The sequence below is a fragment of the Orycteropus afer genome, unplaced genomic scaffold (genome assembly GCF_000298275.1).
Source record: "Orycteropus afer afer isolate SDZICR_OR568_19922 unplaced genomic scaffold, OryAfe1.0 scaffold00268, whole genome shotgun sequence".
Taxonomy (NCBI): Eukaryota; Metazoa; Chordata; class Mammalia; order Tubulidentata; family Orycteropodidae; genus Orycteropus; species Orycteropus afer.
This window is the reverse complement of record NW_006921855.1, coordinates 3,245,546-3,271,378: the sequence shown is the minus strand read 5'-3', so window position 1 is coordinate 3,271,378 and position 25,833 is coordinate 3,245,546.

Genomic DNA, 25,833 nt, shown 5'->3' with positions numbered 1-25,833 from the left:
ATATCATGCTTGGTAAAGTGGAGGGTCAATGAAAAAGGGGAAGGCCCTCACCAGGGTAGATTGACACAGTGGCTGCAACAATGGGCTTAGGTATAACACGTATTGTGAGGCAGGCCCAGGACTGGGCAATGTTTCATTCTGTTGTACATAGGGTCTCTATGAGTTGGAGCTGATTCAACAGCACCTAACAACAAAGCCCCATGTTCCATTTTGCTCCATAGAATTGTACTAGGCAAAGGTCAGATGACATGCAGCACAGATGGGGGAATCATCTTACTGCCAAAGAGCCTCAAACAAATGTTCTTGTCTTTTTAAGGGTCTGTGGGAAAGACGAAGTAGAAAAGCAGTGAACCAAAGTGGAGAAAAGTAACTCAGACAAGGTTCTTGATAAGGAGGCATCTTGATGAAGACACCTGAAGTAGGAATGTGGGTGTGTGTACAAATATAGCTGGCCCAAGGGAGACTTGAGTACATGACTATAACTCCCTTCAGAAAACCAAAATTCACTAATTGTGCATCAGGTGTGAGAAGAGTGGCTTCTCCTCCAATGTACTGCCAGTCAAAATCTTGTAATTGCCCATGGCAGGCTTTAAAGACAACACATGGAATTTTGGTCTGGAACCAGATTCCTCAGCACTATCCATGTTTGTCATGATTATTTCTTTTAGAGAAACTTCCATGCATTCCACAAAGATACTCTCCTCTACCAACATGGAAAAAATTCAACTTCAACATATTTAACATGAATGATATATCTTCAGTACCTGGCCAGCAAAAGATATTAAATTGTCATACAGAAACACAACATTAGTTATCTGGTTGTTGTAGGTAAGGTTATGTGTCAACTTGGCTGGACCTGGTTGTGAGTAGTTGGGCAGTTGGATGTAGTTATTCCCCATGAAGAGACTGGTAGTCAACTCCATGGTAGAATCTACTGTGAGCAACTGAGTAGCTACCTTAGGGATGTGGTCTGCTTCCAGTATATGAGAAGACACTTTGAGAAAGGTCTCTGAGCTTTTTGGCACATCTGGATTCTGCATTTGGCCAAGCCTTCTTCTCAGTGGCCTGGCATATTGTCTGCCAATCTTGAGACTGTTTCTGGACTTGAAGTAGTGGTCTGCTGTGTTGCTTGATAATCTTGGGACTGTGCCATTTCAGTGGTTGACCTTGGGTTTGTCAGCCTCAGCAGCCAGCAGCTGCCAAGTTAAGAGAAGCTTCCCACTTCAATGGGCCAGGAGCAAGAGACAGAGCTGAACTCCAAGGTGGAGAGGCTTTCACCCAACTCCTAGAAGTGCCACTTTGAACTCAGACTTCTAGCCTCCAAAACTGTAAGAGAATAAATCCCTGTTTGTTAAAGCCATATGTTTAACCAGCTTAATGGAAATGTTTAATTTAACTGGCTTTAACATGGAATATGTTACGGTATTTCTGCTATAGCAGCACTAGAGAATCAAAACACTGGTGAAAACAGTAAGAAGGAGTGGAGAAGAAGGAAGAATAAAAAAAAAGGTAGAGAAAAGGCATAGAAAAATGTTTATTAAAAAAGAGTAAGCAATTATATACATATATGAATATATGTATACACATACAATATATAAAAGCCTAATGCCATCAAGTCAATTCCAACTTATAGAAACCCCCATTGGGTTTCCAAGACTGTAAAGCTTTACAGAAGTAGATTGCCTCATCATCCTCCTGCAGAGCAGCTGGTAGGTTTGAGCCACCGACCTTCTGGTTAACAACCAAATGCCTTACCTGCTATGCACCAGAGCTCCTTACAACATATATATTTATTAAGTTATGTGCCGTTGAGTCGGCCCCGACTCACAGTGACCCCTTCTTAGGTTTCCGAGGCAGTATCACTACGGAAGTAAGATTGCCCAACCTTCCTTCCGAGGAGTGGCTGGTGGGTTTGAACCACCAGCCATCTGGTTAGCAGGCAAGTGTCTTAGCCACTATGCTACCAGAGCTCCCTATATATTTATATGAAATAGATAATTAAACTATATATATGTGTGTATTTTTGAAACTATTTGTATACGTAGATAAAGATGCATTAAAAATATATTCAACAAAATATTAATCTTAGTTACCTCAGGATAAAGAGCTTTTATTTTTACTTTCTTACTTACATATTTCTGTATTGGTAAATTTTTTACATAAACATATATAGTGAAAAAAGCCATAAACTTATTACATTATAAACCATAACTTAAATAGAAAAGAATTTACTCATTTAAAAGTTCAAAAAATTCAAAGCTCAAAGCAAATTTAGAAACCCAGATACTTTCTAAAAACCATTCAAAATGAATCTTTTGCTCTGGAAGCTGTGAGTCTGAAAGAGCCAAAGATCAAACTCAGGGCTTATTCTGTGAGTTGTCAAATTGCAATAAGAGTAGATTTCCCAACTTTAACAAATGTCATAATGATAGCTGTGGTAGTTAACGTTACGTATTAACTTGGCTCGGCCTGGTTTTGAGTGGCTGGGCAGAGTGAACGTAGTTATTCCCCATGAAGAGACAGGTGATCAACTTCATGGTGGAATCTGCTGTGAGCAACTGAGTAGCTCCCTGTACATAAGTATATAAATGTATACTGAGTAGCTCCAGTATATAAGAAGACACTTTGAGAAAGGTATCTGAGCTTCTTGGTACATTTGTATTCTGCATTTGACTGAGTTATCAATGAGTGGCCTGTCATGTTGTCTGCCGAGCTTGGGACTATTAATGGACTTGAACTGTTGTTGTTTTGGATTTGAACTAGTGGCCCGAAAAATTGCTTAATAATCTTTGGACCGTGCCATTTTACTTGTCAACCTTGGGTTTTTCAGCTTCAGCAGCCAGCAGCTACCTGACCTAAGAGCTGTGTCCAGCTTCAGTGAGCAGGGAGCAAGAGTCAGAGCTGAAGCCCAAAGTCGAGGGGCTTTCACCCAGCCCCTAGAGCTGGCACTTTGGACTTGGACTTCTAGCCTTCTGAATTGTAAGAGAATAAATCTTAGTTTGTTAAAGTCATCCACTTGTGGTATTTTTTGTTAGGGTGGCACTAGAGAACTAAAACAATAGCTATGGCTAGCACGTGACTGCTAACCAGAGGCTGGCGGTTCAAACCCACCAGCTACTCCTTGGAAGGAAGGTCGGGTAATCTAGTTCCGTAGTGATGCTGCTTCGGAAACCCAAGGAGGGGTCTCTATGAGTTGGGTCCGACTTGATGGCACATAACAACAACAACAGCATTTAGAATATGTTATGTGCAAGTCTCTGTTCTAAGTACAGTTGTTTTCCCCATTTCCCAGGAAACTGACACAAAGAAAGATTAAGTAAATTTCCATGGGTTAAATATCTAGTAGTAATGGAGCCAGACAAGTAGCCTGATTCCACAGTCCAAACTCTTTAATCATACATAATACAGCATATTGGATAAGATTGAATAAGCCCAAAAGAATTGATAGGAAGCTATGTGGGAGTTCTGAGTGTTCTGGCTGATGTTGATGAACAAATGATAGTTTTCACACCTGCCCCACTCTGTGCATATATTTCTTACTTTTTTTTTTTAAAATACTTTACTACAGGATATCTTCTGGACTAATTTGTAAGTATCCAATTTTAAATTTCTGTAGCCTGTCTGTACTGTTCAATGAACTATTGATGTCTAGCACAGGTATAGAGAAACAATTAATAACTGCTGTACACAAAAGAAAAAAATTAGAAAATCTAGAACTAGCATCAATCACCCACACTTTTCTTCTCCTATACTTGACTGTGAAAAGGTACACCTTTTTGATAAATGTAATAAATTTACATAAATGGGCAATGTAAATAAATGGCTAATTCTATAAATGGGAGCTCTGGTAGCATAGTGGCTAAGGCACTTGACTGCTCACCAGATGGCTGGCGGTTCAAACCCATCAGCCACTCCTCAGAAGGAAGGCTGGGCAATCCTACTTCCATAGTGATACTGCCTCGGAAACCCAAGGAGGGGTCACTATGAGTCAGGGCTGACTCGACGGCACATAACAACAACAACAATTCTATAAATGTGGTGATAAACGATGCCCTCTGAATCAGATATCACATTGAAAGTCTCCATCTTTCCTGTCCTATGGAGGAGAATCATCAGTGGGGTCATTATAACTGGAGGAACATGATAACAAACACAAGAGGCTCAGTCTGTGTCCTACACTGAAACATTTTCTAGTGGTTCCTCTGTCCATCACACATGCCTATTCCTGATTGGGACCATTTTACAAATTACATGTAATTCTTATTTCTTCCTGAGATCTTGTCAGAGTAAATAAATTAATTATTGCACAAAGGAGGTGTCTTCTTTTACTGACTGCCTTTGAGTCAGTTCTGAGCCATGGCAACCTCCTGTGTGTCAGAGTGGATACTGTAGGGCTTTCAAAAGTAGATTTTTATCACCAAGCCTTTCTTCCTAGGCACTTAGTCTGGGTTCTCTAGAGGAGCAAAACCAATAAAACATATAAACATATATAGAGAGATTTACTTCAAGGGAATGGCTCACACAATTGTGAGGAAATGGTAAGTCCCAGATCCATGGGTCAGGTGGCACACTGGAGACCTCTGCTGGCTCATGAGTTGCAGAAGCTGGCAAATCCAAAATCTGAAAATCAGTCAACAAGCTGAAACACTTGTGTGTTTGCCAGTGTGGAGTGGCAAATGCAAAATCTGCAGCCCAGGCAGCAGGCCGGAAAATTCTGCAGGCTTTTGCCCAAGAACTGGAGGTCAAGTGATGAGAAGAATGGAGGGTCAAGAGAGAAAACAAGCCATGCCAGAATTTCACTTTATATAGTGGAGTCAGACCACGTTCCCAAGGAAATTACTCTTTTAACTGATTGGCTGATCGCATCAGATCACATCATGGAAGGTGTGGTATAATGAATTACCTGGTATGGCTCTTCTAGCCATGGTCTTTGTGACTCCCACAAGATACTGGGTGGAACTATGCAAATGTAAGGTGCTTTGGCCACCAAGGGGCTTGGATAGCTTGTTAGCAATGTAAATAAGGTACATGGCACCCTTGTCAGGATTGTTGTTGTTGTTAGGTGCTGTTGAGTCATCTCCAACTCATAGTGGTGCTATGCATAGCATAATGAAACACTGCCCACCCAGTCTTGTCCAGCCTCAAAATCCTTGCCATACCTGAACACATCATTGCAGCCACTATGTCTATCCATCTCGTTGAAGGTCCTCCCCTTCTTCATTGACCCTCCACTTTACCATACATGATATCCTTTTTCAGGAAATGGTTCCTCTGACAACATGACCAAAGTAGGTGAGATGAAGTCTGGCCATTCTCACCTTCAAGGAGAATTCTGGCTGAACTTTTTCCAGGACAGATTTGTTAGCCCTTTTAACAGACCAAGGTGCTCTTACTATTCTTCTCCAGCACTACAACTCAAAAGCATCATCTCTTCTTCTGTCTTCCTTATCCATTGTCCAGCTCTCACATGCATAAGAGGCGATTGAAAATACCATGGCTTGGGTTAGATGCACTGTTTTGGTTACCTAGTGTGCTCTGACAGAAATATAACACAAGTTCAATGTTTGAACAAACAGGAGTTTACTCCTCTTACAATTTGGAGGCTTTAAGTCTGAATTCAAAGTGCCCGGCTCTAAGGGCTGGATGAAAGGCCTTCAACCTTGAGCTTCAGCTCTGCCTCCTGCTCCTGGCCCACTGAAGCCAGAGGTTTTTCTTCACTCAGACAGCTGTTGGCTGTTGAGACTGACAAGCCTAAGGTTGACAAGTAAAAAGGCACAGTCCTGATGCTACCAAACCACACGGCAAACCATTAATTCAAGTCTATTGAGTGTCCCAAGGTCAGTAGAGCATGGTAAGCTGCTGAAAAATGACATGGCTACATGCAGGGTTCAAGTGTGCCATAAACTAGAGACCATTCCCCAAGGCTTCTCCTTATATACAGGAATCAGACCATATCCCTAGGGCAGCTACTCAGCTGCTCACAGTAGATTCCACCATGGAGCTGATTACCAGTCTCATCATGCGGAATACTTACATCCAGCTGGCCAGCTAGTTGACACACACACTTAACTGCCACATGCAGCTTAGTCTTCAAGGAGACATCCTTGTCCTTCATCACTTGAAAGAGGTCTTTTGTGACAGATTTCCCCAATGCAATACATCTTCTGATGTCTTGACTGCTGTTTCTATTGGTGTTGATTGTAGAACCAAGTAATATGAAGTTCTTTACAACTTCAATCTTTTCTCTATCCATCATGAACCTGTTTATTGGACCAGCTGTGAGGATTTTTGTTTTCTTTATATTGAGGTGTACTCCATACTGCAGACTGTAGTCTTTAACCTTCTTCATTAAGTTCTTCAAGTCATCCTCATTTTCAGAAAGCAAAGTGGTGTCATCTGTATATCACAGGTTGTTAATGAGCCTTTCTCCAATCCTGATGCCTCATTCATCTTCATATAATCCAGCTTCTCAGATTATTTGCTCAGTTTACAAATTGAGTAAGTATGGTGAAAGGATACAACCTTGAAACACTCCCTTCTTGATTTTGAACCATGCAGTATCCCCTTGTTCTGTTCGAACGACAGCCTCCTGACCTATGTACTGGTTCCTCACGAGTATAATCAAGTGTTCTGGAATTCCCATTCTTCTCAGCGTTACCTATAATTTGTTATGATCCATACAATCTAATGCTTTTGCATAGTCAATTAAACACAAGTAAACAACTTTCTGGTATTCTTTGCTTTCAGCTAAGATCCATCAGACATCAGCAATGATATCCCTCATTCCACATCCTCTTCTGAATCCAGCTTGCATTTCTGGAAGCTCTCTGTCAATATACTGTTACAACCATTTTTGAATTATCTTCAGTAAGATTTTATTTGCATGTAATATGAATGATATTGTTTGATAATTTACATATTCTGTGTAATGTGTACAAATATGGATCTCTTCCAGTCAATTGGCCAGGTAGCTGTCTTCCAAATCTCTTGGCATAGCTGAGTGAGTGCCTCTAGTAGGGTATCAGTTTGTTGAAATATCTCAACAGGTATTCCATCAATTCCTGGAGCCTTGTTCTTCACCAATTCCTCATTGCAGCTTCAACTTCTTCCTTCAGTATCATTGGTTCTTGATCATATGCCACCTCCTGAAATGGATGAACTTCAACCAATTCTTTTTGGTACAGTGATTCTGTGTATTCTTTCCATCTTCTTTTGATCCTTCCTGTATCAGTCTATATTTTGCCCATAGAATCTTTCAATATTGCAATGTGAGGCTTAAATTTCTTCCTCAGTTCTTTCACCTTGAGAAATGCCAAGCTTGTTCATCCCTTTTGGGTTTCTAACCCAGGTCTTTGCATATTTCATTATTGGCTTTGTCTTCTCAAACTGCTCTTTGAAATCTTCTGTTCAGCTCTTTTATCTTGTCATTTCTTCCATTTGCTTTAGCTACTCTCCATTCAAGGGCAAGTTTCAGAGTCTCTTCTGACATCCATTTTGGTCTTTTCTTCCTTTCTTGTCTTTTTAATGACCTCTTACTTTCTTCTTGGATGATGTACTTGATGTCATCCCACAATTCCTCTGGTTTTTGGTCACCAATGTTCAGTCCTTCAAATCTATTCTTTAAATGGTCTCTAAATTCAGGAGGGATGTTATCAAGGTCATATTCTGGCTCTCATGGAATTATTTTAATTGTCTTAAACTTTTATTTAAACTTGCATACGAGCAGTTGATGGGCTGTTCCACAATCAGCTCCTGGCCTTGTTTTGGATTAAGATATTGAACTTCTCCATTGCCTCTTGCCACAGATGTAGTCAATCTGATTCCCGTGTATTCCATCTGGTGAAGTTCATGTGTATAGTCATCACTTATGTTGTTGAAAAAAGGTATTTGCAATGAATAAGTTGTTGATTTTGCAAAATTCTACCATGTGATCTCCAGCATTATTTCTATCACCACGGCCATATTTTCCAACTACCAGTAACTCTTCTTTGTTTCCAACTTTTGCATTCCAGTCAACAGTGATAATCAACACATCTCGATTGCATGTTCAGTCAATTTCAGAGTGCAGAAGTTAGTAGAAATCTTCAATTTTCTCTCCTTTGGCATTGGTGGTTGGTGTGTAAATTTGAATAATAGTAGTATTAACTGGTCTTTCTCGTAGGTGTATGGATATTATACTATCACTGACAGCATTGTACTTCAGGACAGATTTTGAAACACTCTTTGTGATGATGAATGCCACACCATTCTTCTTTAATTTGCCATTCCTGGCATAGTAGATCATATGGTTTTCTGATTCAAAATGGCCAAAACCAATCCATTTCAGCTCATTAATGCCTAGGATATTGTGGTGGTTACATTTTTGTGTCAACTTGGCTGGGCCTGATTGAGTGGCTGGACAGCTGAATGTAGTTATTCCACTGGTGAGATTGGTCATTAACTCCATGGTAGAATGTATTGGAACAGCTGAGTAGCTGCTTTGGGTATGTGGTCTGCTTTCTGTATATAAGAAACAGCTTTGGGAATGGTCTCTAGCTTATGGCACACTTGAACCCTGCATGTAGCTGAATTGTTGTTCAGCAGCGTGCCATGCTCTCCTGACCTTGGGACTTTCAATGGACCTGAATTAATGGCCTGCCATGTGGTTTAATGGCACAGGACTGTGCCATTTTATTTGTCGACCTTGGGCTTGTTAGCCTCAGCAGCCAGTAGCTGCCTGAGTGAAGAGATACCTCTAGCTTCAGTGGGCCAGGAGCAAGAGGAAGAGCTGAAGCTCAAGGTTGAGGGGCTTTCACACAGCCCCTAGAGCCTGGTACTTGGAACTCAGACTTCTAGACTCCTGAACTGTAAGAGAACAAACTCCTGTTTGTTAAGGCCATCCCATTTGTGTACAATCTTGTCAGAGTTTCAACTAGGTAACCAAAACAAATATTGATCTTTATGCATTCAATTTCATTTTTGACAACTTCCAATTTTCCTAGATTCATACTTCATTCATTCTATGTTCCAATTATTAATGTATGTTTGCATCTGTTTCTACTCATTTTGAGTCCTGCCACATCAGCCAATGGAGGTCCTGAAAGCCTTACTCTATCCATATCATTAAGGTCATCTCTATTCTGAGGAGTCAGCTCTTCCCCAGTTAAATTTTGAGTGACTTCTGACCTATGGTCTTGTCTTCTGGCACTATATCAGACAATATTTCAGGACTACTCATAAAGTTTTCAAGTAATATATCAGACAGTGTTTCACTGCTATTTATAAGGTACTCACTGGCCAATTCTTTAAGAAGTGCATGGCCTCTTCCTTCTTCCAAGTCTGTCTTAGCATGGAAGCTCTGCTGAAATCTGTCCATATAGGGGAACCTGTTGGCATTTTGCAACATGGTGATATAGCCTCCAGCCTCACAACAATATGTAAGCCACCACAGTACGACAAACTGACAGACAAGTTTGTCTCCTTTAGTTGTTCCTAACCTCTCTGCACCTGCCTACCTCAGGCAATGGCCTTAAAATAGAGCCTCCCATGAGTGAAAAGCAGCCTCCATGCCCTGGCTCTGCCTACCTCAGGCCCTGGCCTTTATATAGAGCCACTCTCAAGCAAAAATAGTGGGGGGGGGGAGCCCTGGGCGATGGAAATAAGGTGTATGGAATCCTAATGTTGCAATAGGTTAGTTTTGTCATTCTGCTAGGCTTAAAATGAGCCCTCTTAGATGCAAAAACTGGTGGCTGGGGGAATGGGGGTGGTTGTCTTACTGCCATCAAGAAAGAAGAGCTGGAAGTGGAATGGAACATGTCGTTGGACTCTAGATCCCTGCACTGGATCTCCTTGGCAAAGAGACCAGCAGAGATGACTAGCAGAGATAACTGGCAGCAAAACTGACACCACCACGAGACAGAGTGTTGGACTTGCAGGCCCACAGAGCAAGAAAGCTGAGTGCCTTTGGGCAGGAGGCTTGCTGGTGAGTGGAATGAACCTGGGTGCATTTATCAACAGAACTAAGAGCTTTGTAACACTTGCCCAAGCAGGGCAGAGGTCAGGTCAAGAGGCTAAGGGCCACAGAGGTAAGCCTGAGGGCATAGCAGAGGGGAGACTGTTCTTATCAAATAATTGTATCCTAAGCACATTCCTGAACCTCAATTGTAGCCTGTTACTTTGCTAATAAACTCTGTAATTTTGAGTATTTTCTGTGAGTTCTGTTTGGCCATTGCAATGAATTATTGAACCCAGTAGTGAGTGCCATGGGAGGGATGGTTGGTGACAGAATTGATAAAAGGTTGGAGTGTCGGAGCATGTCTGGCCTCATAGAAATAAGCCTTGGGCTGCTGATGGGGAAGTTACAGGAGGTCAGAAGATGCCACCTCCCTGTCCTTTTGTTGTTGTTGTTATGTGCCGTTGAGTCAGACCCAACTCATAGCGACCCTTCCTTGGGTTTCCGAGGCAGTGTCACTATGGAAGTAAATTGCCCCATCTTCCTTCCGAGGAGTGGCTGGTGGATTTGAACCTCCAGCCTTCTGGTTAGCAGTCAAGTGCCTTAAGCACTATGCTACCAGAGCTCCTGTCCTTTTAGCACCCATAATATTTGTATATGTAATATGGTTTGGAATGACAGATAAGTTTATTTATATAGCTAAACATGTTTTAAGTTAATACTAGACTTTGTCATTTTTTACATTTCTTTCCTGCCTTCAAAAATGTCTAACTGTCCATTTCCCTTCATGGACACCTACCATGGTATTAAGTCATTTCTCTCTTCTTTCCTTCTCTCCTTTTTATCACTCTTTCCACCACTCTTTCCTGAATATATTTTCACCACTCTATGAGACAATTAGGAGCTCTGGTAGCATAGTGCCTAAGGTACTTGACTGCTAACTAGAAGACTAGAAGTTCAAACCCACCAGCAACTCCTCAGAAGGAAGGTTGGGCAATCTACTTCCGTAGAGATACTGCCTCAGAAATCCAAGAAACGGTCGCTATGAGTTAGGGCCAATTCAACTGCACATAAAAACGACATGAGACAATTAGCTAGCTGTCTCTTTTAATTTTCTTATAATCTGTTCCTTTAGGTATTCTTTCATGTTATACTGAAAACAAATTTTCAAGGTAGTTTATGAACAAAAGCAATTCCTTCTCATTAACAGAACTCCAATGTCAGCTTTTAAAGTTTTTCATCCAGGAGACCTGGGCAGACAAGATATTGACAGCTGCCTAAATCTGAATCTGCTCAAACAAACCCCAAAGAACAACTTCCAGATAACAAGAGGAACAAATAAAATAAAATCACTCAAAATTCATGCTTTTGACATAAGTGAAAGAAAATACTTAAAACTGCAAATTATTTTTAATTTGTAAAAATTAAGAACCAAATTCCAGCAGAGCTACCTGTTGAAGCCCCTCTGCAATCATTTGCAAAGATCAAAGAGGTTTTGAAAAGAACTGCAGAACAAAGAGAAGACAGGGTTGAGCTAAAATGGCCTCCATAAAGAGAAAGTTCACCTTAACTGTGGAAATACTTTAAAAAAAAAAAAAAAAAAAGTCTTGGTGATGATTATGACAACAGATTATTAGCTACTGAACACAGTAAAAATCCATGAATCTGTAAAAATAAAAAAAAAAGAAAGAGGAAAAATAAATAAAGAAGAAAGAAATGGTACCCTGACACCATTTTTAGTAGAATGCCAACTAATAAATGTGGAAGTAATGATAAAAAAAAAACACCATTTTATAACTATCATAATAAAAGTTAATTTACACAAAAATTATCAATGAATACTAAAACAAGTAGGTAAAGAGTTTGAGAAGTTAGAACATTTTCATAGCCTCAGAGAATGTCCACATAAGTTATTTATTAACTACAAAGAGGAAAATAGTAATTTTACAGTGGAGAAAACTAGCAAAACCACCCTAACCAGTGATTGCAGCTAACATCACTATAATGAGACGAGCCAACATCTTGTGCCTCTTTATATCATGCACTAAAAGGACACAGCAGCACATCTGTGACACTCCTATTTGATATGAATAACCTGAATCTAATCAGGAGGAAACATTGAGCAAAATCAAATTGGCAGGCATCATACAAAAGAATAAATAATCTTCAAAATTATCAACATTATGTGAGCAAAAAAAGGCAGAGGAGTTATTTAGATTAAAGGATATTCAAGAGACATGAACAATAAGTGTAATTCATAAACCTGCTTAAATCTTAGGCTAGAAGAAAAAAAGAATTATCCATATAGGATATTAGTACCTGAGTGGCACAAGCAGCTAAGTTCTCAACTACTAGCCAAAAGTTGAGGGTTTAAACCCACCCAAAGGTACCCTTCAATCTATATGCTGAGCAAATAATCTGAGAAGCTGGACTATATGAAGAAAAATGTGGTATCAGGATTGAAGGAAGAATCATTAACAACCTGAGATATGCAGACAATACAACTTTGCTTGCTGAAAGTGAGGATGACTTAAGGCACCTACTGATGAAGGTTGAAGAATACAGTCTGCAGTATGGATTACGTCTCAATATAAAGAAAACAAAAATCCTCAGAACTGGACCAATGAGCAGCATCACAATAAATGGAGAGAAGATTGAGGTTGTCAAAGAATTCACGTTGCTTGGTTCTATAATCGATGCCAACGGAAGCAGCAGTCAGGACATTAGATGACGTGTAGCATTGGGAAAGTCAACTGTGAAGGCACTGTATCAAGTGCTGAGGAGCAAGGATATCTCCTTGAGGACTAAGGTGCGCCTGACACAAGCCATGATATTTCCAATCATCTTGTATGCATGTGAGAGCTGGACAATGAATAAGGAAGACTGAAGAAGAGTTGATGCTTTTGAGTCGTGGTGCTGGCAAAGAATGCTGAAAATACCATGGACTGCTAAAAGAACTAACAGATCTGTCCTGGAGGAAGTGCAGCCAGAATGCTACTTGGAAGCAAGAATGGCCAGACTTCGTCTCCCCTATTTTGGTCATGTTTTAAGAAGGGACAATTCCCTGGAGAAGGATGCCATGCTTGGTTGAGTGGAGGGTCGACAAAAGAGGGGGAGGCCTTCAACGAGATGGATTGACACGGTGGCTGCGATGATGGGCTCAAGTACAGCAGGAATTGTGGGGCTGGCGCAGGATCGGGCAGTGTTTTGTTCTGCTGTGCATGGGTCTCTATGAGTTGGAAACGACTCGACGGCACTTAGCAACAACGACAACAACAGAGGTACCCTTGGAAGACAGGCATGGCAATCTGTTTCTGAAAGATCAGAGCCTTGAAAACCCTATGGAGTAGTTCTACTGTGTATACATGGAGTTGTCATGAGTCAGGCTCAAGTAACAACAATGTGTAAGACATTGTATGTGCCAATGTTATATTTTCTGATATTGGTCATTTCACTGTTACTATATATGAAAATTCTTTGTTCTAAGGAAATGCACATGGAAGTATTTAGGACACTTCATGTCTAAAATCCCTTTCAAAAGATAACAGGAAAAAAAAGTTTATAGAGAGAATGATAAAGCAAATGAAACAAAAACATTAACAATTCGTGAATCTGGCTAAAGATATGTGGGATTCTCTGTACTATTCTGAAATTTGTACTGCTCTTTAAACATAAAATTGTATCAAAATTTTAAAAAGTTTTAAAAACTTCACTCTGATAATATAGAATGAAAATTCTGGCACATTATTTTATTTTGAAATTTTGATCTTCAGGTTTAGATGATTTATCAAACTTACAAAGCTTGCTCATATACCCTTAAGAAAATGTGTGTGATATAATCAACCTTCACCTGGAAAATTCAGTCTTTTGCTTTTAAGTCAAATTATTTAAAGAATAATACATATGCATTTATTTAAATATACTTAGAAATTTAGGTAAATTTACTTTTTGCAATATTGCTAATATGTTCTCAAAAAGAGTACAATAAAACTGTAAAGTAACACTTTTGAGTCATTGCATAATTTTCATTATTGAATGTATTAAATTGGCTAAAATATGTTTTTATTTCTGTAGTAACAGGTACATTACATTATGTTCTTTATTAGTCTAAAAATATAGAAATAAACCACTGCTTTAGAGTCTGTTTTGAATCATAGAGTCCCTATAGGATAGACTAAAACCACCCCATAAGGTTTCCAAGGCTGTCTATCCTTACGGAAGTAGACTGCCTCAAATTCCTCCTTCAGAGAGGCTGATAGATTCAAACTGCCATTTTGTTAGCAGCCAAATTCTTTAAATACTACACTCCAACAAAAACAAAAACAAAAACAAAAAAACAAACTCACTGCCACCGAGTCCAGTCAACCTGACTCATAGTGACCCCTCTTTGGGTTTCTGTGGTGGTATCACTATGGAAGTAGATTGCCCCATCTTCCTTCTGAGGAGTTGCTGGTGAGTTTGAATCTCCAGCCTTCTGGATAGCAGTCAAATGGCTTAGGCACTACACTACAAGAGTTCCCAAAATATAATAATAGCTACCATAAATTAAGCTTGTACCAATAACTAATATCTTATTTATTGATGCAAAATAAATCTTATATGCTTGGTTAGTTCTTTATTTATAAAGAAGAGCCTAAGTCTCACAGAGATAAAAGAACTTGCCTAACATCACAAAATTAGTAAGCAGAAGAAAAGTTTGAAAGTCTGGACAGAGTTTAGTAAGTCCGTATGTGTTCTAGTGCTCTATGACAAGTATCTCAAGAATTGTTAAAAAGCATTAATTGTTAAATAGGTTCCATTAACTTACTTGTCAAGCCAAGATCCAGAAACACCAATAAAAGCATGAATCACATAAAGTCAGTGAATGGAACAAATGTTTACTTATATAAAGAAGAGACAGAGCAAGAGCATCTTCAAAAGTGGGTGCAGGTTTGATCTCACATGGTCAGCGAGTCACTACTCATAGCTGACACAAGGATGACACAAGGCATGCATCTCACATTGCAGGTAAGGACCACCATTCCTTCCCTGCCAAAAACTGATATAGTAATGAGAGTAGCCAACTGCCATATGATGTTGCATGAAAAAGTAGAAGGAAGAGGTACTCGTTATGGATATGAATCAAAACAATGAGATACCATCTCACCATAGCAATAATAGCAAAGTTCAACAAGACAGAAAATAATGCTGATGAGGATGTGGAGAGACTGGGACTCTCATACACTGCAGGTGGGACTGTAAAATGATGCAACCACTATGGAAAATGATGCCTTAAAAAGCTGGAAATAGAGGACCCAATCATCTGGGTCCAGAATGCCCTTGGGGTTCCTGGCAAGTAGAGCCTGTTATTAAGTCCCTGGAATCTGGGAGAATGCTGTCTCTTTAAATATCCAAAATGGTCAAGCTGCTTGTAAACATTCAAAATGGCTGTGCCCTCCAGACAGGCAAATGTACACAACTCACTCCGCCTTCCTCTTAGCTGCTTCCCCTTTTATTCACCAGCCACTAGAGCAGTCCTTAGTGCAGTACCTGGCTAGCTGGGCCAATTTTTAGGTTAATTCTTAGGTCCTACCACCACTTAGCAATATCCAAGCTGTCTGTGCCATCAGGATCACTGCCAGACCACAGCACCATATGTCTCTTTTTTGGTGATTTCATGCACATTCTTCTGCTAGTTGAAGTTTAGTCTACTTCTATATCCTTCCCTTCAAGGCTCAGGGGTCCAGGATTATCTTCTGTATCTGTGTTAATTGGTTCCCTTTTTCTTTGTTGAAGAGGGTCTGTGCAGTCTTTCTGCTTATTCTGCCATCGTACCAGAACTCCTAATTTAGGTTAACTTTCACAAATGAGTCAATTTGGGGTTTAAGAAGCCCAAGGCTTGGTTTGCAGTGTTGAGTAGAAGTTAATACTTGAGGTAGGTCATTAGTCTGGTTTCCTTCTGACCTTGTTTAAAAGCCATGGAAAGCCAAAGATAACAGAACTTATATAAGATCAACACAGTGGGTCTAACTTTGTTGACAATTACACAGAATATTAATGGATTAAATGCACCACTCAAGAGACGGAGAGTTGCAGATTGGATAAGAAAGCAAAATCCATCAATATGCTGTCTACAAGAGACACACCTTAGAGACAAAGACAAAAATAGACTAAAAATCAAAGGTTGGAAAAAGATATATCAAGGAAATGGCAACCATAAAAGAGCAGGAGTGACAATATAAATTTCTGATCAAATTGACTTTAAGACAAAAACCACCGTATGAGACAAGAAAGGACATTATATAATGATTAAAGGATCAATTGAACAAGAAGATATCACCATAATAAATATCTATGGACCCAATGAAAGAGCCCCAAAATACATAAAAAAGACTTTAAGAGTTGAAAAGTCAAATAGATGACTCCACAGTCATAGTGGGAGACTTTAATACACCACTTTCTTTGAAAGATAGAACAACTATAAAGAAACTCAAGAAAGATGCACAAGAGCTAAACAATACAATTCACCAACTTGACCTTATAGACATCTACAGAGCACTTCACCCAACAACAGCACAATATACATTCTTTTCCAGTGCACATGGAACATTTTCCATGATAGACCATAAAGTAAGCTTTACTAAATTTAAAAACATTGAAATAATGCAAAGCATCTTCTCAGATCATAATGCTATCAAGTTAGAAATCACTAATAGGAAGATTAATGGAAAAAGAGTAAACACCTGGAAACTGAACAACACCCTCCTTGAGAAAGACTGGGTAAGAGAAGAAATAAAAATAGAAATTCAAAAATTCCTTGAATCAAATGAGAATGAAAACCCAACATACCAAAATCTATGAGACACAGCAAAAGCAGTGATCAGAGGTCAAATTATAGCAATAAATGTACATATCAAAAAAGAAGAAAGAACCAAAATCCACATTTTAAACCAACATCTCCAATGATTAGAAAAAGAACAGCAAGAAAAGCCTATATTCACCAGAAAAAAAAGGAAATAACAAAGATTCTAACAGAAATCAATGAAACAGAAAATAAAAGGGCAGTAGAAAAAAAATCAAGACCAGAAGTTGGTTTTTCGAAAAGATCATTAAAACTGACAAACTACTGGCAAATTTAACGAAGGAAAAGAGGGAGAGGATACAAATAGCATGAATAAGAAACAAAGTGGGTGACATCACAAGAGAACCAACTGAAATAAAAAGGAAAATATCAGGATAGTATGAAGAATTGAACTCCCAAAATTTGAAAATCTGGAAGAAATAGACAGATTTCTAGGAACACAGCACTTACCTAAACTAACACAGACTGATATAGAAAAGTTGAACAGATCCATAACAAAAGAAGACATTAAATGTGTCATCAAAAAATTACCAAAAAAAAAAAAAAAAAGTCCTGGCCCAGACAGTTTCACTGGAGAATTCTACCAAACATTCAGAGAAGAACTGACACCAATCCTTCTCAAACTATTCCAAAACATTTTTCTATGGAATCCTCCCTAACTCATTTTATGAAGCAAGCATAATCTTGATACCAAAACCAGGCAAAGACATCACTCAAAAGGAAAACTACAGATCAATGTTCCTCATGAATATAGATGTAAAACTCTTCAACAAAATCCTGGACTGCAACAACATATCAAGAAAACCATTCATTATGACAAGTGGAGCTCACATCAGGTATGCAAGGATGGTTCAACAGAAGAAAAGCAATCAACATCATTCACCACATAAATAAAACAAAGGGAAAGAACCACATGATCATACAAATTGATGTAGAAAAGGTATTTGATAAAATCCAATACCCATTCCTGATCAAAACTCTCAGCAAAATAGGAATAGAAGGGACATTCCTCAATAAAATAAAGGTCATTATACTCATTGGAGAGAGACTGAACCCATTCCTCTTGCGGACAGGAACCAGACAAAGATCCCCTCTATCACCACTTCAATTCAACATTGTACTGGAAGTCCTAGCCAGGGCCATAAGGCAAGAAAGGGAAATCAAAGGCATCCAAATTGGTAAGGAAGAAGTCAAACTATCCCTATTTGCTGCTGATATGATCCTATACCTAGAAAACCCAAGAGATTCAGTCAAAAATCTACTGGAACTAATTGAGAGATTTAGCATTGTGGCAGGATACAAGATCAACATTCAAAAATCAGTTGGATTCCTCTACGCCGGCAAAAAGATTGCTGAAAAAGAAATAAGGAAATCAATACCATTTATAATACTTACCAAAAAATAAAAATAAAAAATACTTGGGAATAAATCTTACCAGAGACACAAAGTCTTGTACAAAGAAAACTATGAAAAACTACTTCAAAAAACCATAAGAGATCTACATAAATGGAAGAACATTCCATGCTTGTGGATAGGAAGGTTGAAAATGTCAACTCTACCCAAAGCAATCTATATATTCAATGCAATCCCAATCCAGATCCCATCAATATTTTTTAAGAATATAGAAAAACAAATCACTAACTTTATATGGAAAGGAAAGAGACCTCAGATAAGCAAAGCACTATTGAAGAAAAAGAACAAAGTAGGAGGTCTCAAACTGTCGGATCTCAAAACCTACTATGCAGCCACAGTAGTCAAAACTGCCTTGGTACTGGTATAATGACAGAGACATAGAACAATGGAACAGAATTGAGAGCCCAGATAGAGATCCGTTGACCTATGGTCAGCTGATCTTTGACAAAGGGCCAAAATCCATTAAATGGGGAAGAGAACGGATAACCAAATTATGGTACATATAAACAGTGGAATACTAAGCAACACTAAAGAATAATATAGAATCCATGAAACATGGATGAATGTGGAGGACTCTATACTGCATGAAATAAGTCAACAACATGGACAAATACAATATTGTGTTGTAAAACGTAAAGGAAGGGTTTACATATGGATGTAAACTTTGTTGGTTACCAGGAGTGTCAGGGAAAGGGAGGGAAAACAAAGCCAGATAGGTAAGAGGCAACTATTGATTTGGATGAAGGGAAAAGCAATATACCAAAAGCAAGTGACCAACAAAATTACACAAAGGAAAAGGAAGACAGAGAGGTGCCCAAGAGGTACAGACAACAGAGATAAACACATTTACATACACAATACTGTATTATCAGTAATAAACACCAATCTACTGATGGAAAAATAGGCAGTCTAAATGATCAAGCATGTCTAGGAAAAATGGAAAATACATATGACCATATATAAGTTTGGCAGACGATATTTCTACATATCTATTTTTGTGTGCCTTAAAAATGTCCATATATATAATAGAGCTAACAGGGCAAAGTTATAATAACTTCTGAGCCTCAGCCACACTCAGCCAGGGAGTGAGCCACTGGGACCACAGGCTCGAGTCTATAGTGGCAGAGGATATTAAGCTCAACAAGCATAACATACTACACAAAAATATTTATCTACGTCCTATTTTGGTGAGTAGCAACTGTGGTCTTAAAAGCTTGCAGGTGGTCCTCTGGGTACAACAATTGGTCTCCCATCATCTGGAACAAACAAGAATGAAGAAAAACAAAGGTACATGAAAACAATTAGTCCAAGGGACTAGTGGACCATAGGAAACACAGCCTACATGACCCTAAGACCAGAAGAACTAGATGGTGTCTGGCTACCACTGTCAATTACTCGAAGAAGGATCAAAATAGGAGACCCTGGATAGAGTGGGAGAAAAATGTAGAACAAAAATCAAAATCATAAAATAGCCTTACTGATCTTATAAAGACTGGTGAAACCCCTGAGATTATGGTCCCTTGTCATTCTTTGGGCCTGGAATTGAACTCACTCTCCTGGCTTACAGTGAAACAGTAGACAGGAGCATAAAGTGAACATTTACACCAGGTAAATACACACATTACTTAGAACAATCAACCATGGAGATCATAGGGTAGCATGTGCACAGGGAGATAGCTCAGAGGCCAGGAATAAATAGAGAAGGACACAGGAGGAAGTGGGAAGAGAGCTATTACATTATGGGGATTAAAAATCAATGTCATGGAACAAAATGTGTATGAATCACTGTATGGAAAATTAATTTGCTCTGAAAACTTTCACCCAAATCATAATTAAAATAAAAAAAAAGATTCAGCCAGAAAAAACTCTTTGAACTGTAGGCTTAAAATGAGTATACTTTGCCATATGTATAGTGTACCTCCATCAAATTTATTTCAAAAAAAAAAAATCTTAATACTAGAAATACAATTTGCTATTATTACTATAATTTTTTGCATGTGTGCATATGATCATCCTGGTGATTTACAACTAGTACCATGATTCACCATTACAGGCAAAAATGTAGGTTTTCACAAAATATGATTTCATCATGTTTAGCAAATCGGTGTTGGCATTTTCAGAAGTAAGATTCTTTCCTGTCCTTCCTCCTGCCCCTTGTTCTCCTTTTTATTGTGCTTCCTTTCTGTCAAGGCTCAGTCTAGTTTCAGATTTCAGCCAGTGTTTGAGAGTAAACTGTTACATATTTTGAGAAAGCTTGTGCCAATTTTCCAATTATTTCAAGGCAATTTTCTGTAAGAATCCAAAATACAATATTTGGAAATAAAGAAGAATCACTGGTACTTGGAAAATATGGCCTTGGTGATAGAAATGACATTGGAGATCACATGATAGAATTTTGCAAGACTTATCATTACAAATATATTTTTCAACAACACAAACAGCTACACATGCAGACTTCTCCAGATGGAGTACACAGAAATGTGGCAAGAGGTGATGTTGTTATTGCTGTTATGTACCATCAAGTTGGCACCGACTCATAGCAACCCCTCTTTGGGTTGCCAAGGCAGCATCACTACAGAAGTAGATCGCTCAACCTTCCTTCCGAGGAGTGGCTGGTGGGTTTGAAGCGCCAGCCTTCTGGTTAGCAGTCAAGTGCATTAGGCACTATGCTACCAGAGCTCCTAAGAGGTGATGAAGAAGCTCAATATCTTCGACCAAAACAAAGCCAGGAACTGACAGTGGGACAGACCCTCAACTGGTCATATGCAAGTTCAAGTTGGAGCTGAGGACAATTAAGATAATTCCACAAGAGACAAAATATGACCTTGATTATAGCCCTTCTGAATTTAGAGGTCATCTAAAAAATAGATTTACCACGTTGAATACCAAGGACTAAAAACTAGAAGAACTGTGGAATGACATGGGGAACATCATCCATGAGGAGAGCAAAAGGTCATAAAAAAAACAGAAATAGAAGAAAAGGCTAAAAATGGATGTCAGAAGAGACTCTGAAACTTTCTCTTCAATGAAGAGTAGCTAAAGCAAATAGAAGAAATGACAAGATAAAAGAGATGATCAGAAGATTCAAAAGAGCAGCTCAAGAAGACAAAGTCAATTATTATAATGAAATGTGCAAAGACCTGGAGTTAGAAACCAAAAGGCAAGAACACATTCTGCATTTCTCAAACTGAAAGAACTGAAGAAAAGATTCAAGCCTCAAGTTGCAATGTGGAAAGATTCCATGGGCAAAATATTGAATGAGGCAGGAAACATCAAAAGAAGATGGAAGGAATACATAGAGCCTCTGTACCAAAAAGAATAGGTTGATGTTCTTCCATTTCAGGAGGTGACATATGAACAACAACCAATGGTATTGAAGGAAGAAGTCAAAGCAGCACTGAAGGAATTGGCAAAGAACAAGGCTCCAGGAAATGATGGAATATCCATTGAGGTGTTTCAACAAACTGATGCCACTCAGGAGACACCCACTTGCCTATGCCAAGAAATTTGGAAGACAGTTACTTGGCCAACTGGGAAGAGATCCATATCTGTACCCATTCCAAAGAAAGATGATCCCACAGAATGTGGAAATTATCAAACAATATCTCTGAAAACTTTCACCCAAATATCACATGCAAGTAAAATTTTCCTGAAGATAATTCAAAAACAGTTGCAACAGTATATTGACAGAGAACTTCCAGAAACGCAAGATTCAGATGAGGATGTGGAATGATGGATATCATTGCTGATGTCAGACAGATCTTGGCTGAAAGCAAACACCAGAAAGGTGTTTACTTGTGTTTTATTGACTACACAAAAGCATTTGATTGTGTGGATCAAAACAAATTATGAATAACATTGAAAACAATGGGAAATCCAGAACACTTAATTTGCTCATGAGGAACCTATATGTAGGCCAAGAGGTTGTCATTTGAACAGAACAAAAAGATGCTACATGGTTTAAAATCAGAAAAGAAGTGTGTCAGGGTTGTATCATTTCACCATACTCACTCAATTTGTATGCTGAGCAAATAATCTGAGAAGCTGGATTATATGACGAAGAATTTGTCAACAGATTTGGAGGAAGACTCATTAACATTTACGATATGCAGACAACACAACCTTGTTTGCCGAAAGTGAAGATGACTTGAAGCACTTACAGATGAAGTTTAAAGACTACAGTCTGACATGTGGATTACACCTCGACATAAAGAAAATGAAAATCCTCATCATCAGACCAATAAGCAACATTATGATAAATGGAGAAAAGATTGACATTGTTAAAGATTTCATATTACTTGGTTTCACAATGAACACCAATGGAAGCAGCAGGCAAGACATCAAACAACAGGTCACACTGAGAAAATCTGCTGCAAAAGATCTCTTTAGAGTACTGAAGAGCAAAGATGTCTCTTTGAAGACTAAGGTGTGCCTAACCCAAGCCATGGTATTTTCAATTGCCTCATATGCATGTGAGAGCTAGACAATGAACAAGCAAGACCGAAGAAGAGTTGATGCTTTCCAGTTGTGATTTTGGCAAAAATACTGAAAGTACCATGGGCTGTCAAAAGAACTAACAAATCTATTTTGGAAGAAGTGCAGCCAGAGTGCTCCTGGGAAGTGAGAATGGCCAGACTTTATCTTGCCTACTTTGGTCTTGTTGTCAGAAAGGATCATTCCCTGGAGAAGGATGTAATGCTTGGTAAAGTGGTGTGTCAATGAAAAAGGGGAAGGCCCTCAATGAGATGGACTGACACAGTGCCTGCAACCATGAGCTCAGGTATGGCAAGGATTGTGAGGCTGGCACAGGACCGGGCAGTGTTTCATTCTGTTGTACATAGGGTTGCTATGAGTTGTAGCCAACTCAACTACACCTAACAACCTCAGAAGACTATGTGAATATAAATTTAGAATGAATAAAATAAAATGCAATTACACACTTTCTCATTTGAAACCAACATCTCATAATCAATATAAAAAGAAAAAAATATGTAAGAAAAACACTTGTTTACTCAAAGTTGGCCTTCAGGCAATATTGTAAAAAACTTAAACCCAAGCAACAAACAGAAGAAAGTATAAGGTTACTGACCCATTCCCTATCTGTTTATTCAGTAAATATTTATTACAGTCCACATTCTGGATACTGCTTAAAAGGAGATCATCCCTACTGTCTTATGACACTCAAGGTACTGGGAGAGAAAACTGTAAGCAAATAATTTGGCAGTGTGGGAAGTACCACAACCAAGGTGTTGACAAAATACAATGGGATCAGAAAAGTAGAAATACATAATCATGCATAGAGATACCCCAGAATATTTCATAAAGAAGGTATATTATGATTTAAGTAACAAATAATTACAAGGATCTCCCTAGACAGTTTCATGGATAAACATTTGCAAGATGGTGGAGGGGAAAAGAGCATACCACATTTTAGAAGTCTTCTAAATGTTCCAGCAGGGCTGGAGTATAAAATAGGCAGAGGTAAAAGTTTGCCTTGTATATTAAGACCTTTGAAAAAAATTTCATTGATTTTTTTTACTTCCATTAAACTAATTCCTGATTATCATTGGAAATTGAAAATACAGAAAACATAAAGACAGAAGATTAAACTTACTTGAAATTGTGTAACCAAGTAATCCCAAGGCTTGGCCACATACTGTATGTCATAGCCCCACATCTACAACATTGCTGTGCCTTGACCTGAGTCAATGAGTGGCAAAGGAGACTGTCCCCAGCTCTCCCAGGACTGACCAATCTTCCCTGACCTCTCACTAAAATATTCTCCCATTCTTTTCCATGACAATGAAAGCCTCTTTAGTCTTGGTGTCACAACTTCCTTCAGGTTGACTAAATTTTCCCTGGACCTGGCAGACACATCTTTGATTTTGTAGTATGTAGGTTCCATTTCCTACTCTTGGCACTCATAAAGGTAGTATTCTTTTTCAATATTTTTATATCCTGTTCTTGCTTTTCTTCTAACATACTGATCACATGTTGAGAAGGATTTTAGAAACCTTCTTTTTAAAGAAACTTGGGCAGAAATCCAAGAATCCTTGTTCTTCTTCTACAGGTAAGTGGCATTGCTGGGTTGAGAAATACTATTTAAATGTGTGTGGTACATAGGGCAGTTTGCTCTCTGGAAAAATATCCATTTTCACTCTCACTAGTAACATGAGATGCTATTGTCTACTATGTTGACTAGTATAGGTATAAACTTTATCTCTGCAAACCATTGAGGGATTTTAAAGAGCCATGGTGATATAATCAGGGTTGCTGTTTATTACCATCAGTCTTGCTGCATTGTGTTGGATAGGTGAAGGGCAAGGGCTGTAAGAGAGTTATATTGCAGAAGACAAGGTAGATGGATAAGGAAATAATGTGAATGGAAGGTTATGAAAAACAACCAAGGAAGTAGTAGTTGGAATTGAAAGAAAGAAAAGAATTTGAGAGATGAGTTGGAAGATGGCATTGTACCTGTAGCCCACACGTTTGTTCCCCCTAGTATCTTAATTCCTGAATAACTAGGTAAAGAAGATAGAAACAAAGATACTGGATTTATGAGCAAGGAGAAGATAAGATACTAGATGTAGTGGAGGTGGATAAAAAGAGCCGATTAAATAACAGAGGAAATTAAAAAAACATGCCTGACCAGAGATGGAGAGACCGAGAAGCAGAGGACTCATTAGCAATACAAAGGACGTGCAGAGAGAAGGAGGGGGGAGAAAAAGCATCATGGAACCCACAAAGACACTGGGGACTCAGAGTACCCACAAAGGGAGTTTTTGACGGAGACGTTGGGAGCTGAACTGAGTGAGTAGATAACGATACTAGAAAATAGATAAAAAAAAAAAACCCAGGTTGCCACAGAGTTCAGAAAGGAGTGGAGGAAAGGGGGAAACTCCCTCCAAGTAAGTGGAGCCCTGGAATGAGAACACAGCAGCAAGTTGGGATTCAACTCTTCTATGACCACATTTTATCACAGAGTGGACTGGCATGAAGGGCTTTTGCAGCTCCTTGATCCACGTGGAATGTAGTGGTCCACTACCCATTGGGGTCTCTGTTGGTTTTGAACTGTGGGCCTTTGATTGCCAATTGAAAATCACCATTAGTAGCTATCCCACAAAGACAAAAATCATACTGCCTGAGAGCAGCACTTTGCCCAAATGTGGAAAACAGGAACTCACTATTGGTGCCTTTTCTTTTTTCTTTTCCTTTCTCTTCTTTACCCTTTTCCCCTACCTCATCCAATAGAAGGAACATAGTAAACCACCACAACACCTGCTCATTCCATCTCTAAATCCCCTTCATGAAGAACAGAGACTTGCAGCCACATCTCCACCAGTGATTCCACCAACACAAAGAGAACTGGAGAGCAACCCAGTACATCCAAATTAATAACCAAAAAAAAAAAAAAAAATACACCTGCTCCACACTTTCAGATATACTCAATGCTGTCTAGTCAGGTCTAACTCATAGCAACCCCTCAGTTATCTGAGGCAGTATCACTATGGAAATAGATTATCCAACCTTCCTTCTGAGAATGAAACAAATCAATACCTAACTAACAGTTACAGACAACAACTTCAAAATGTCTAGGAAAGAACAGACAGTTTCAAATTAAAAAAAAAAAAAAAAAAAAGCCTCTACT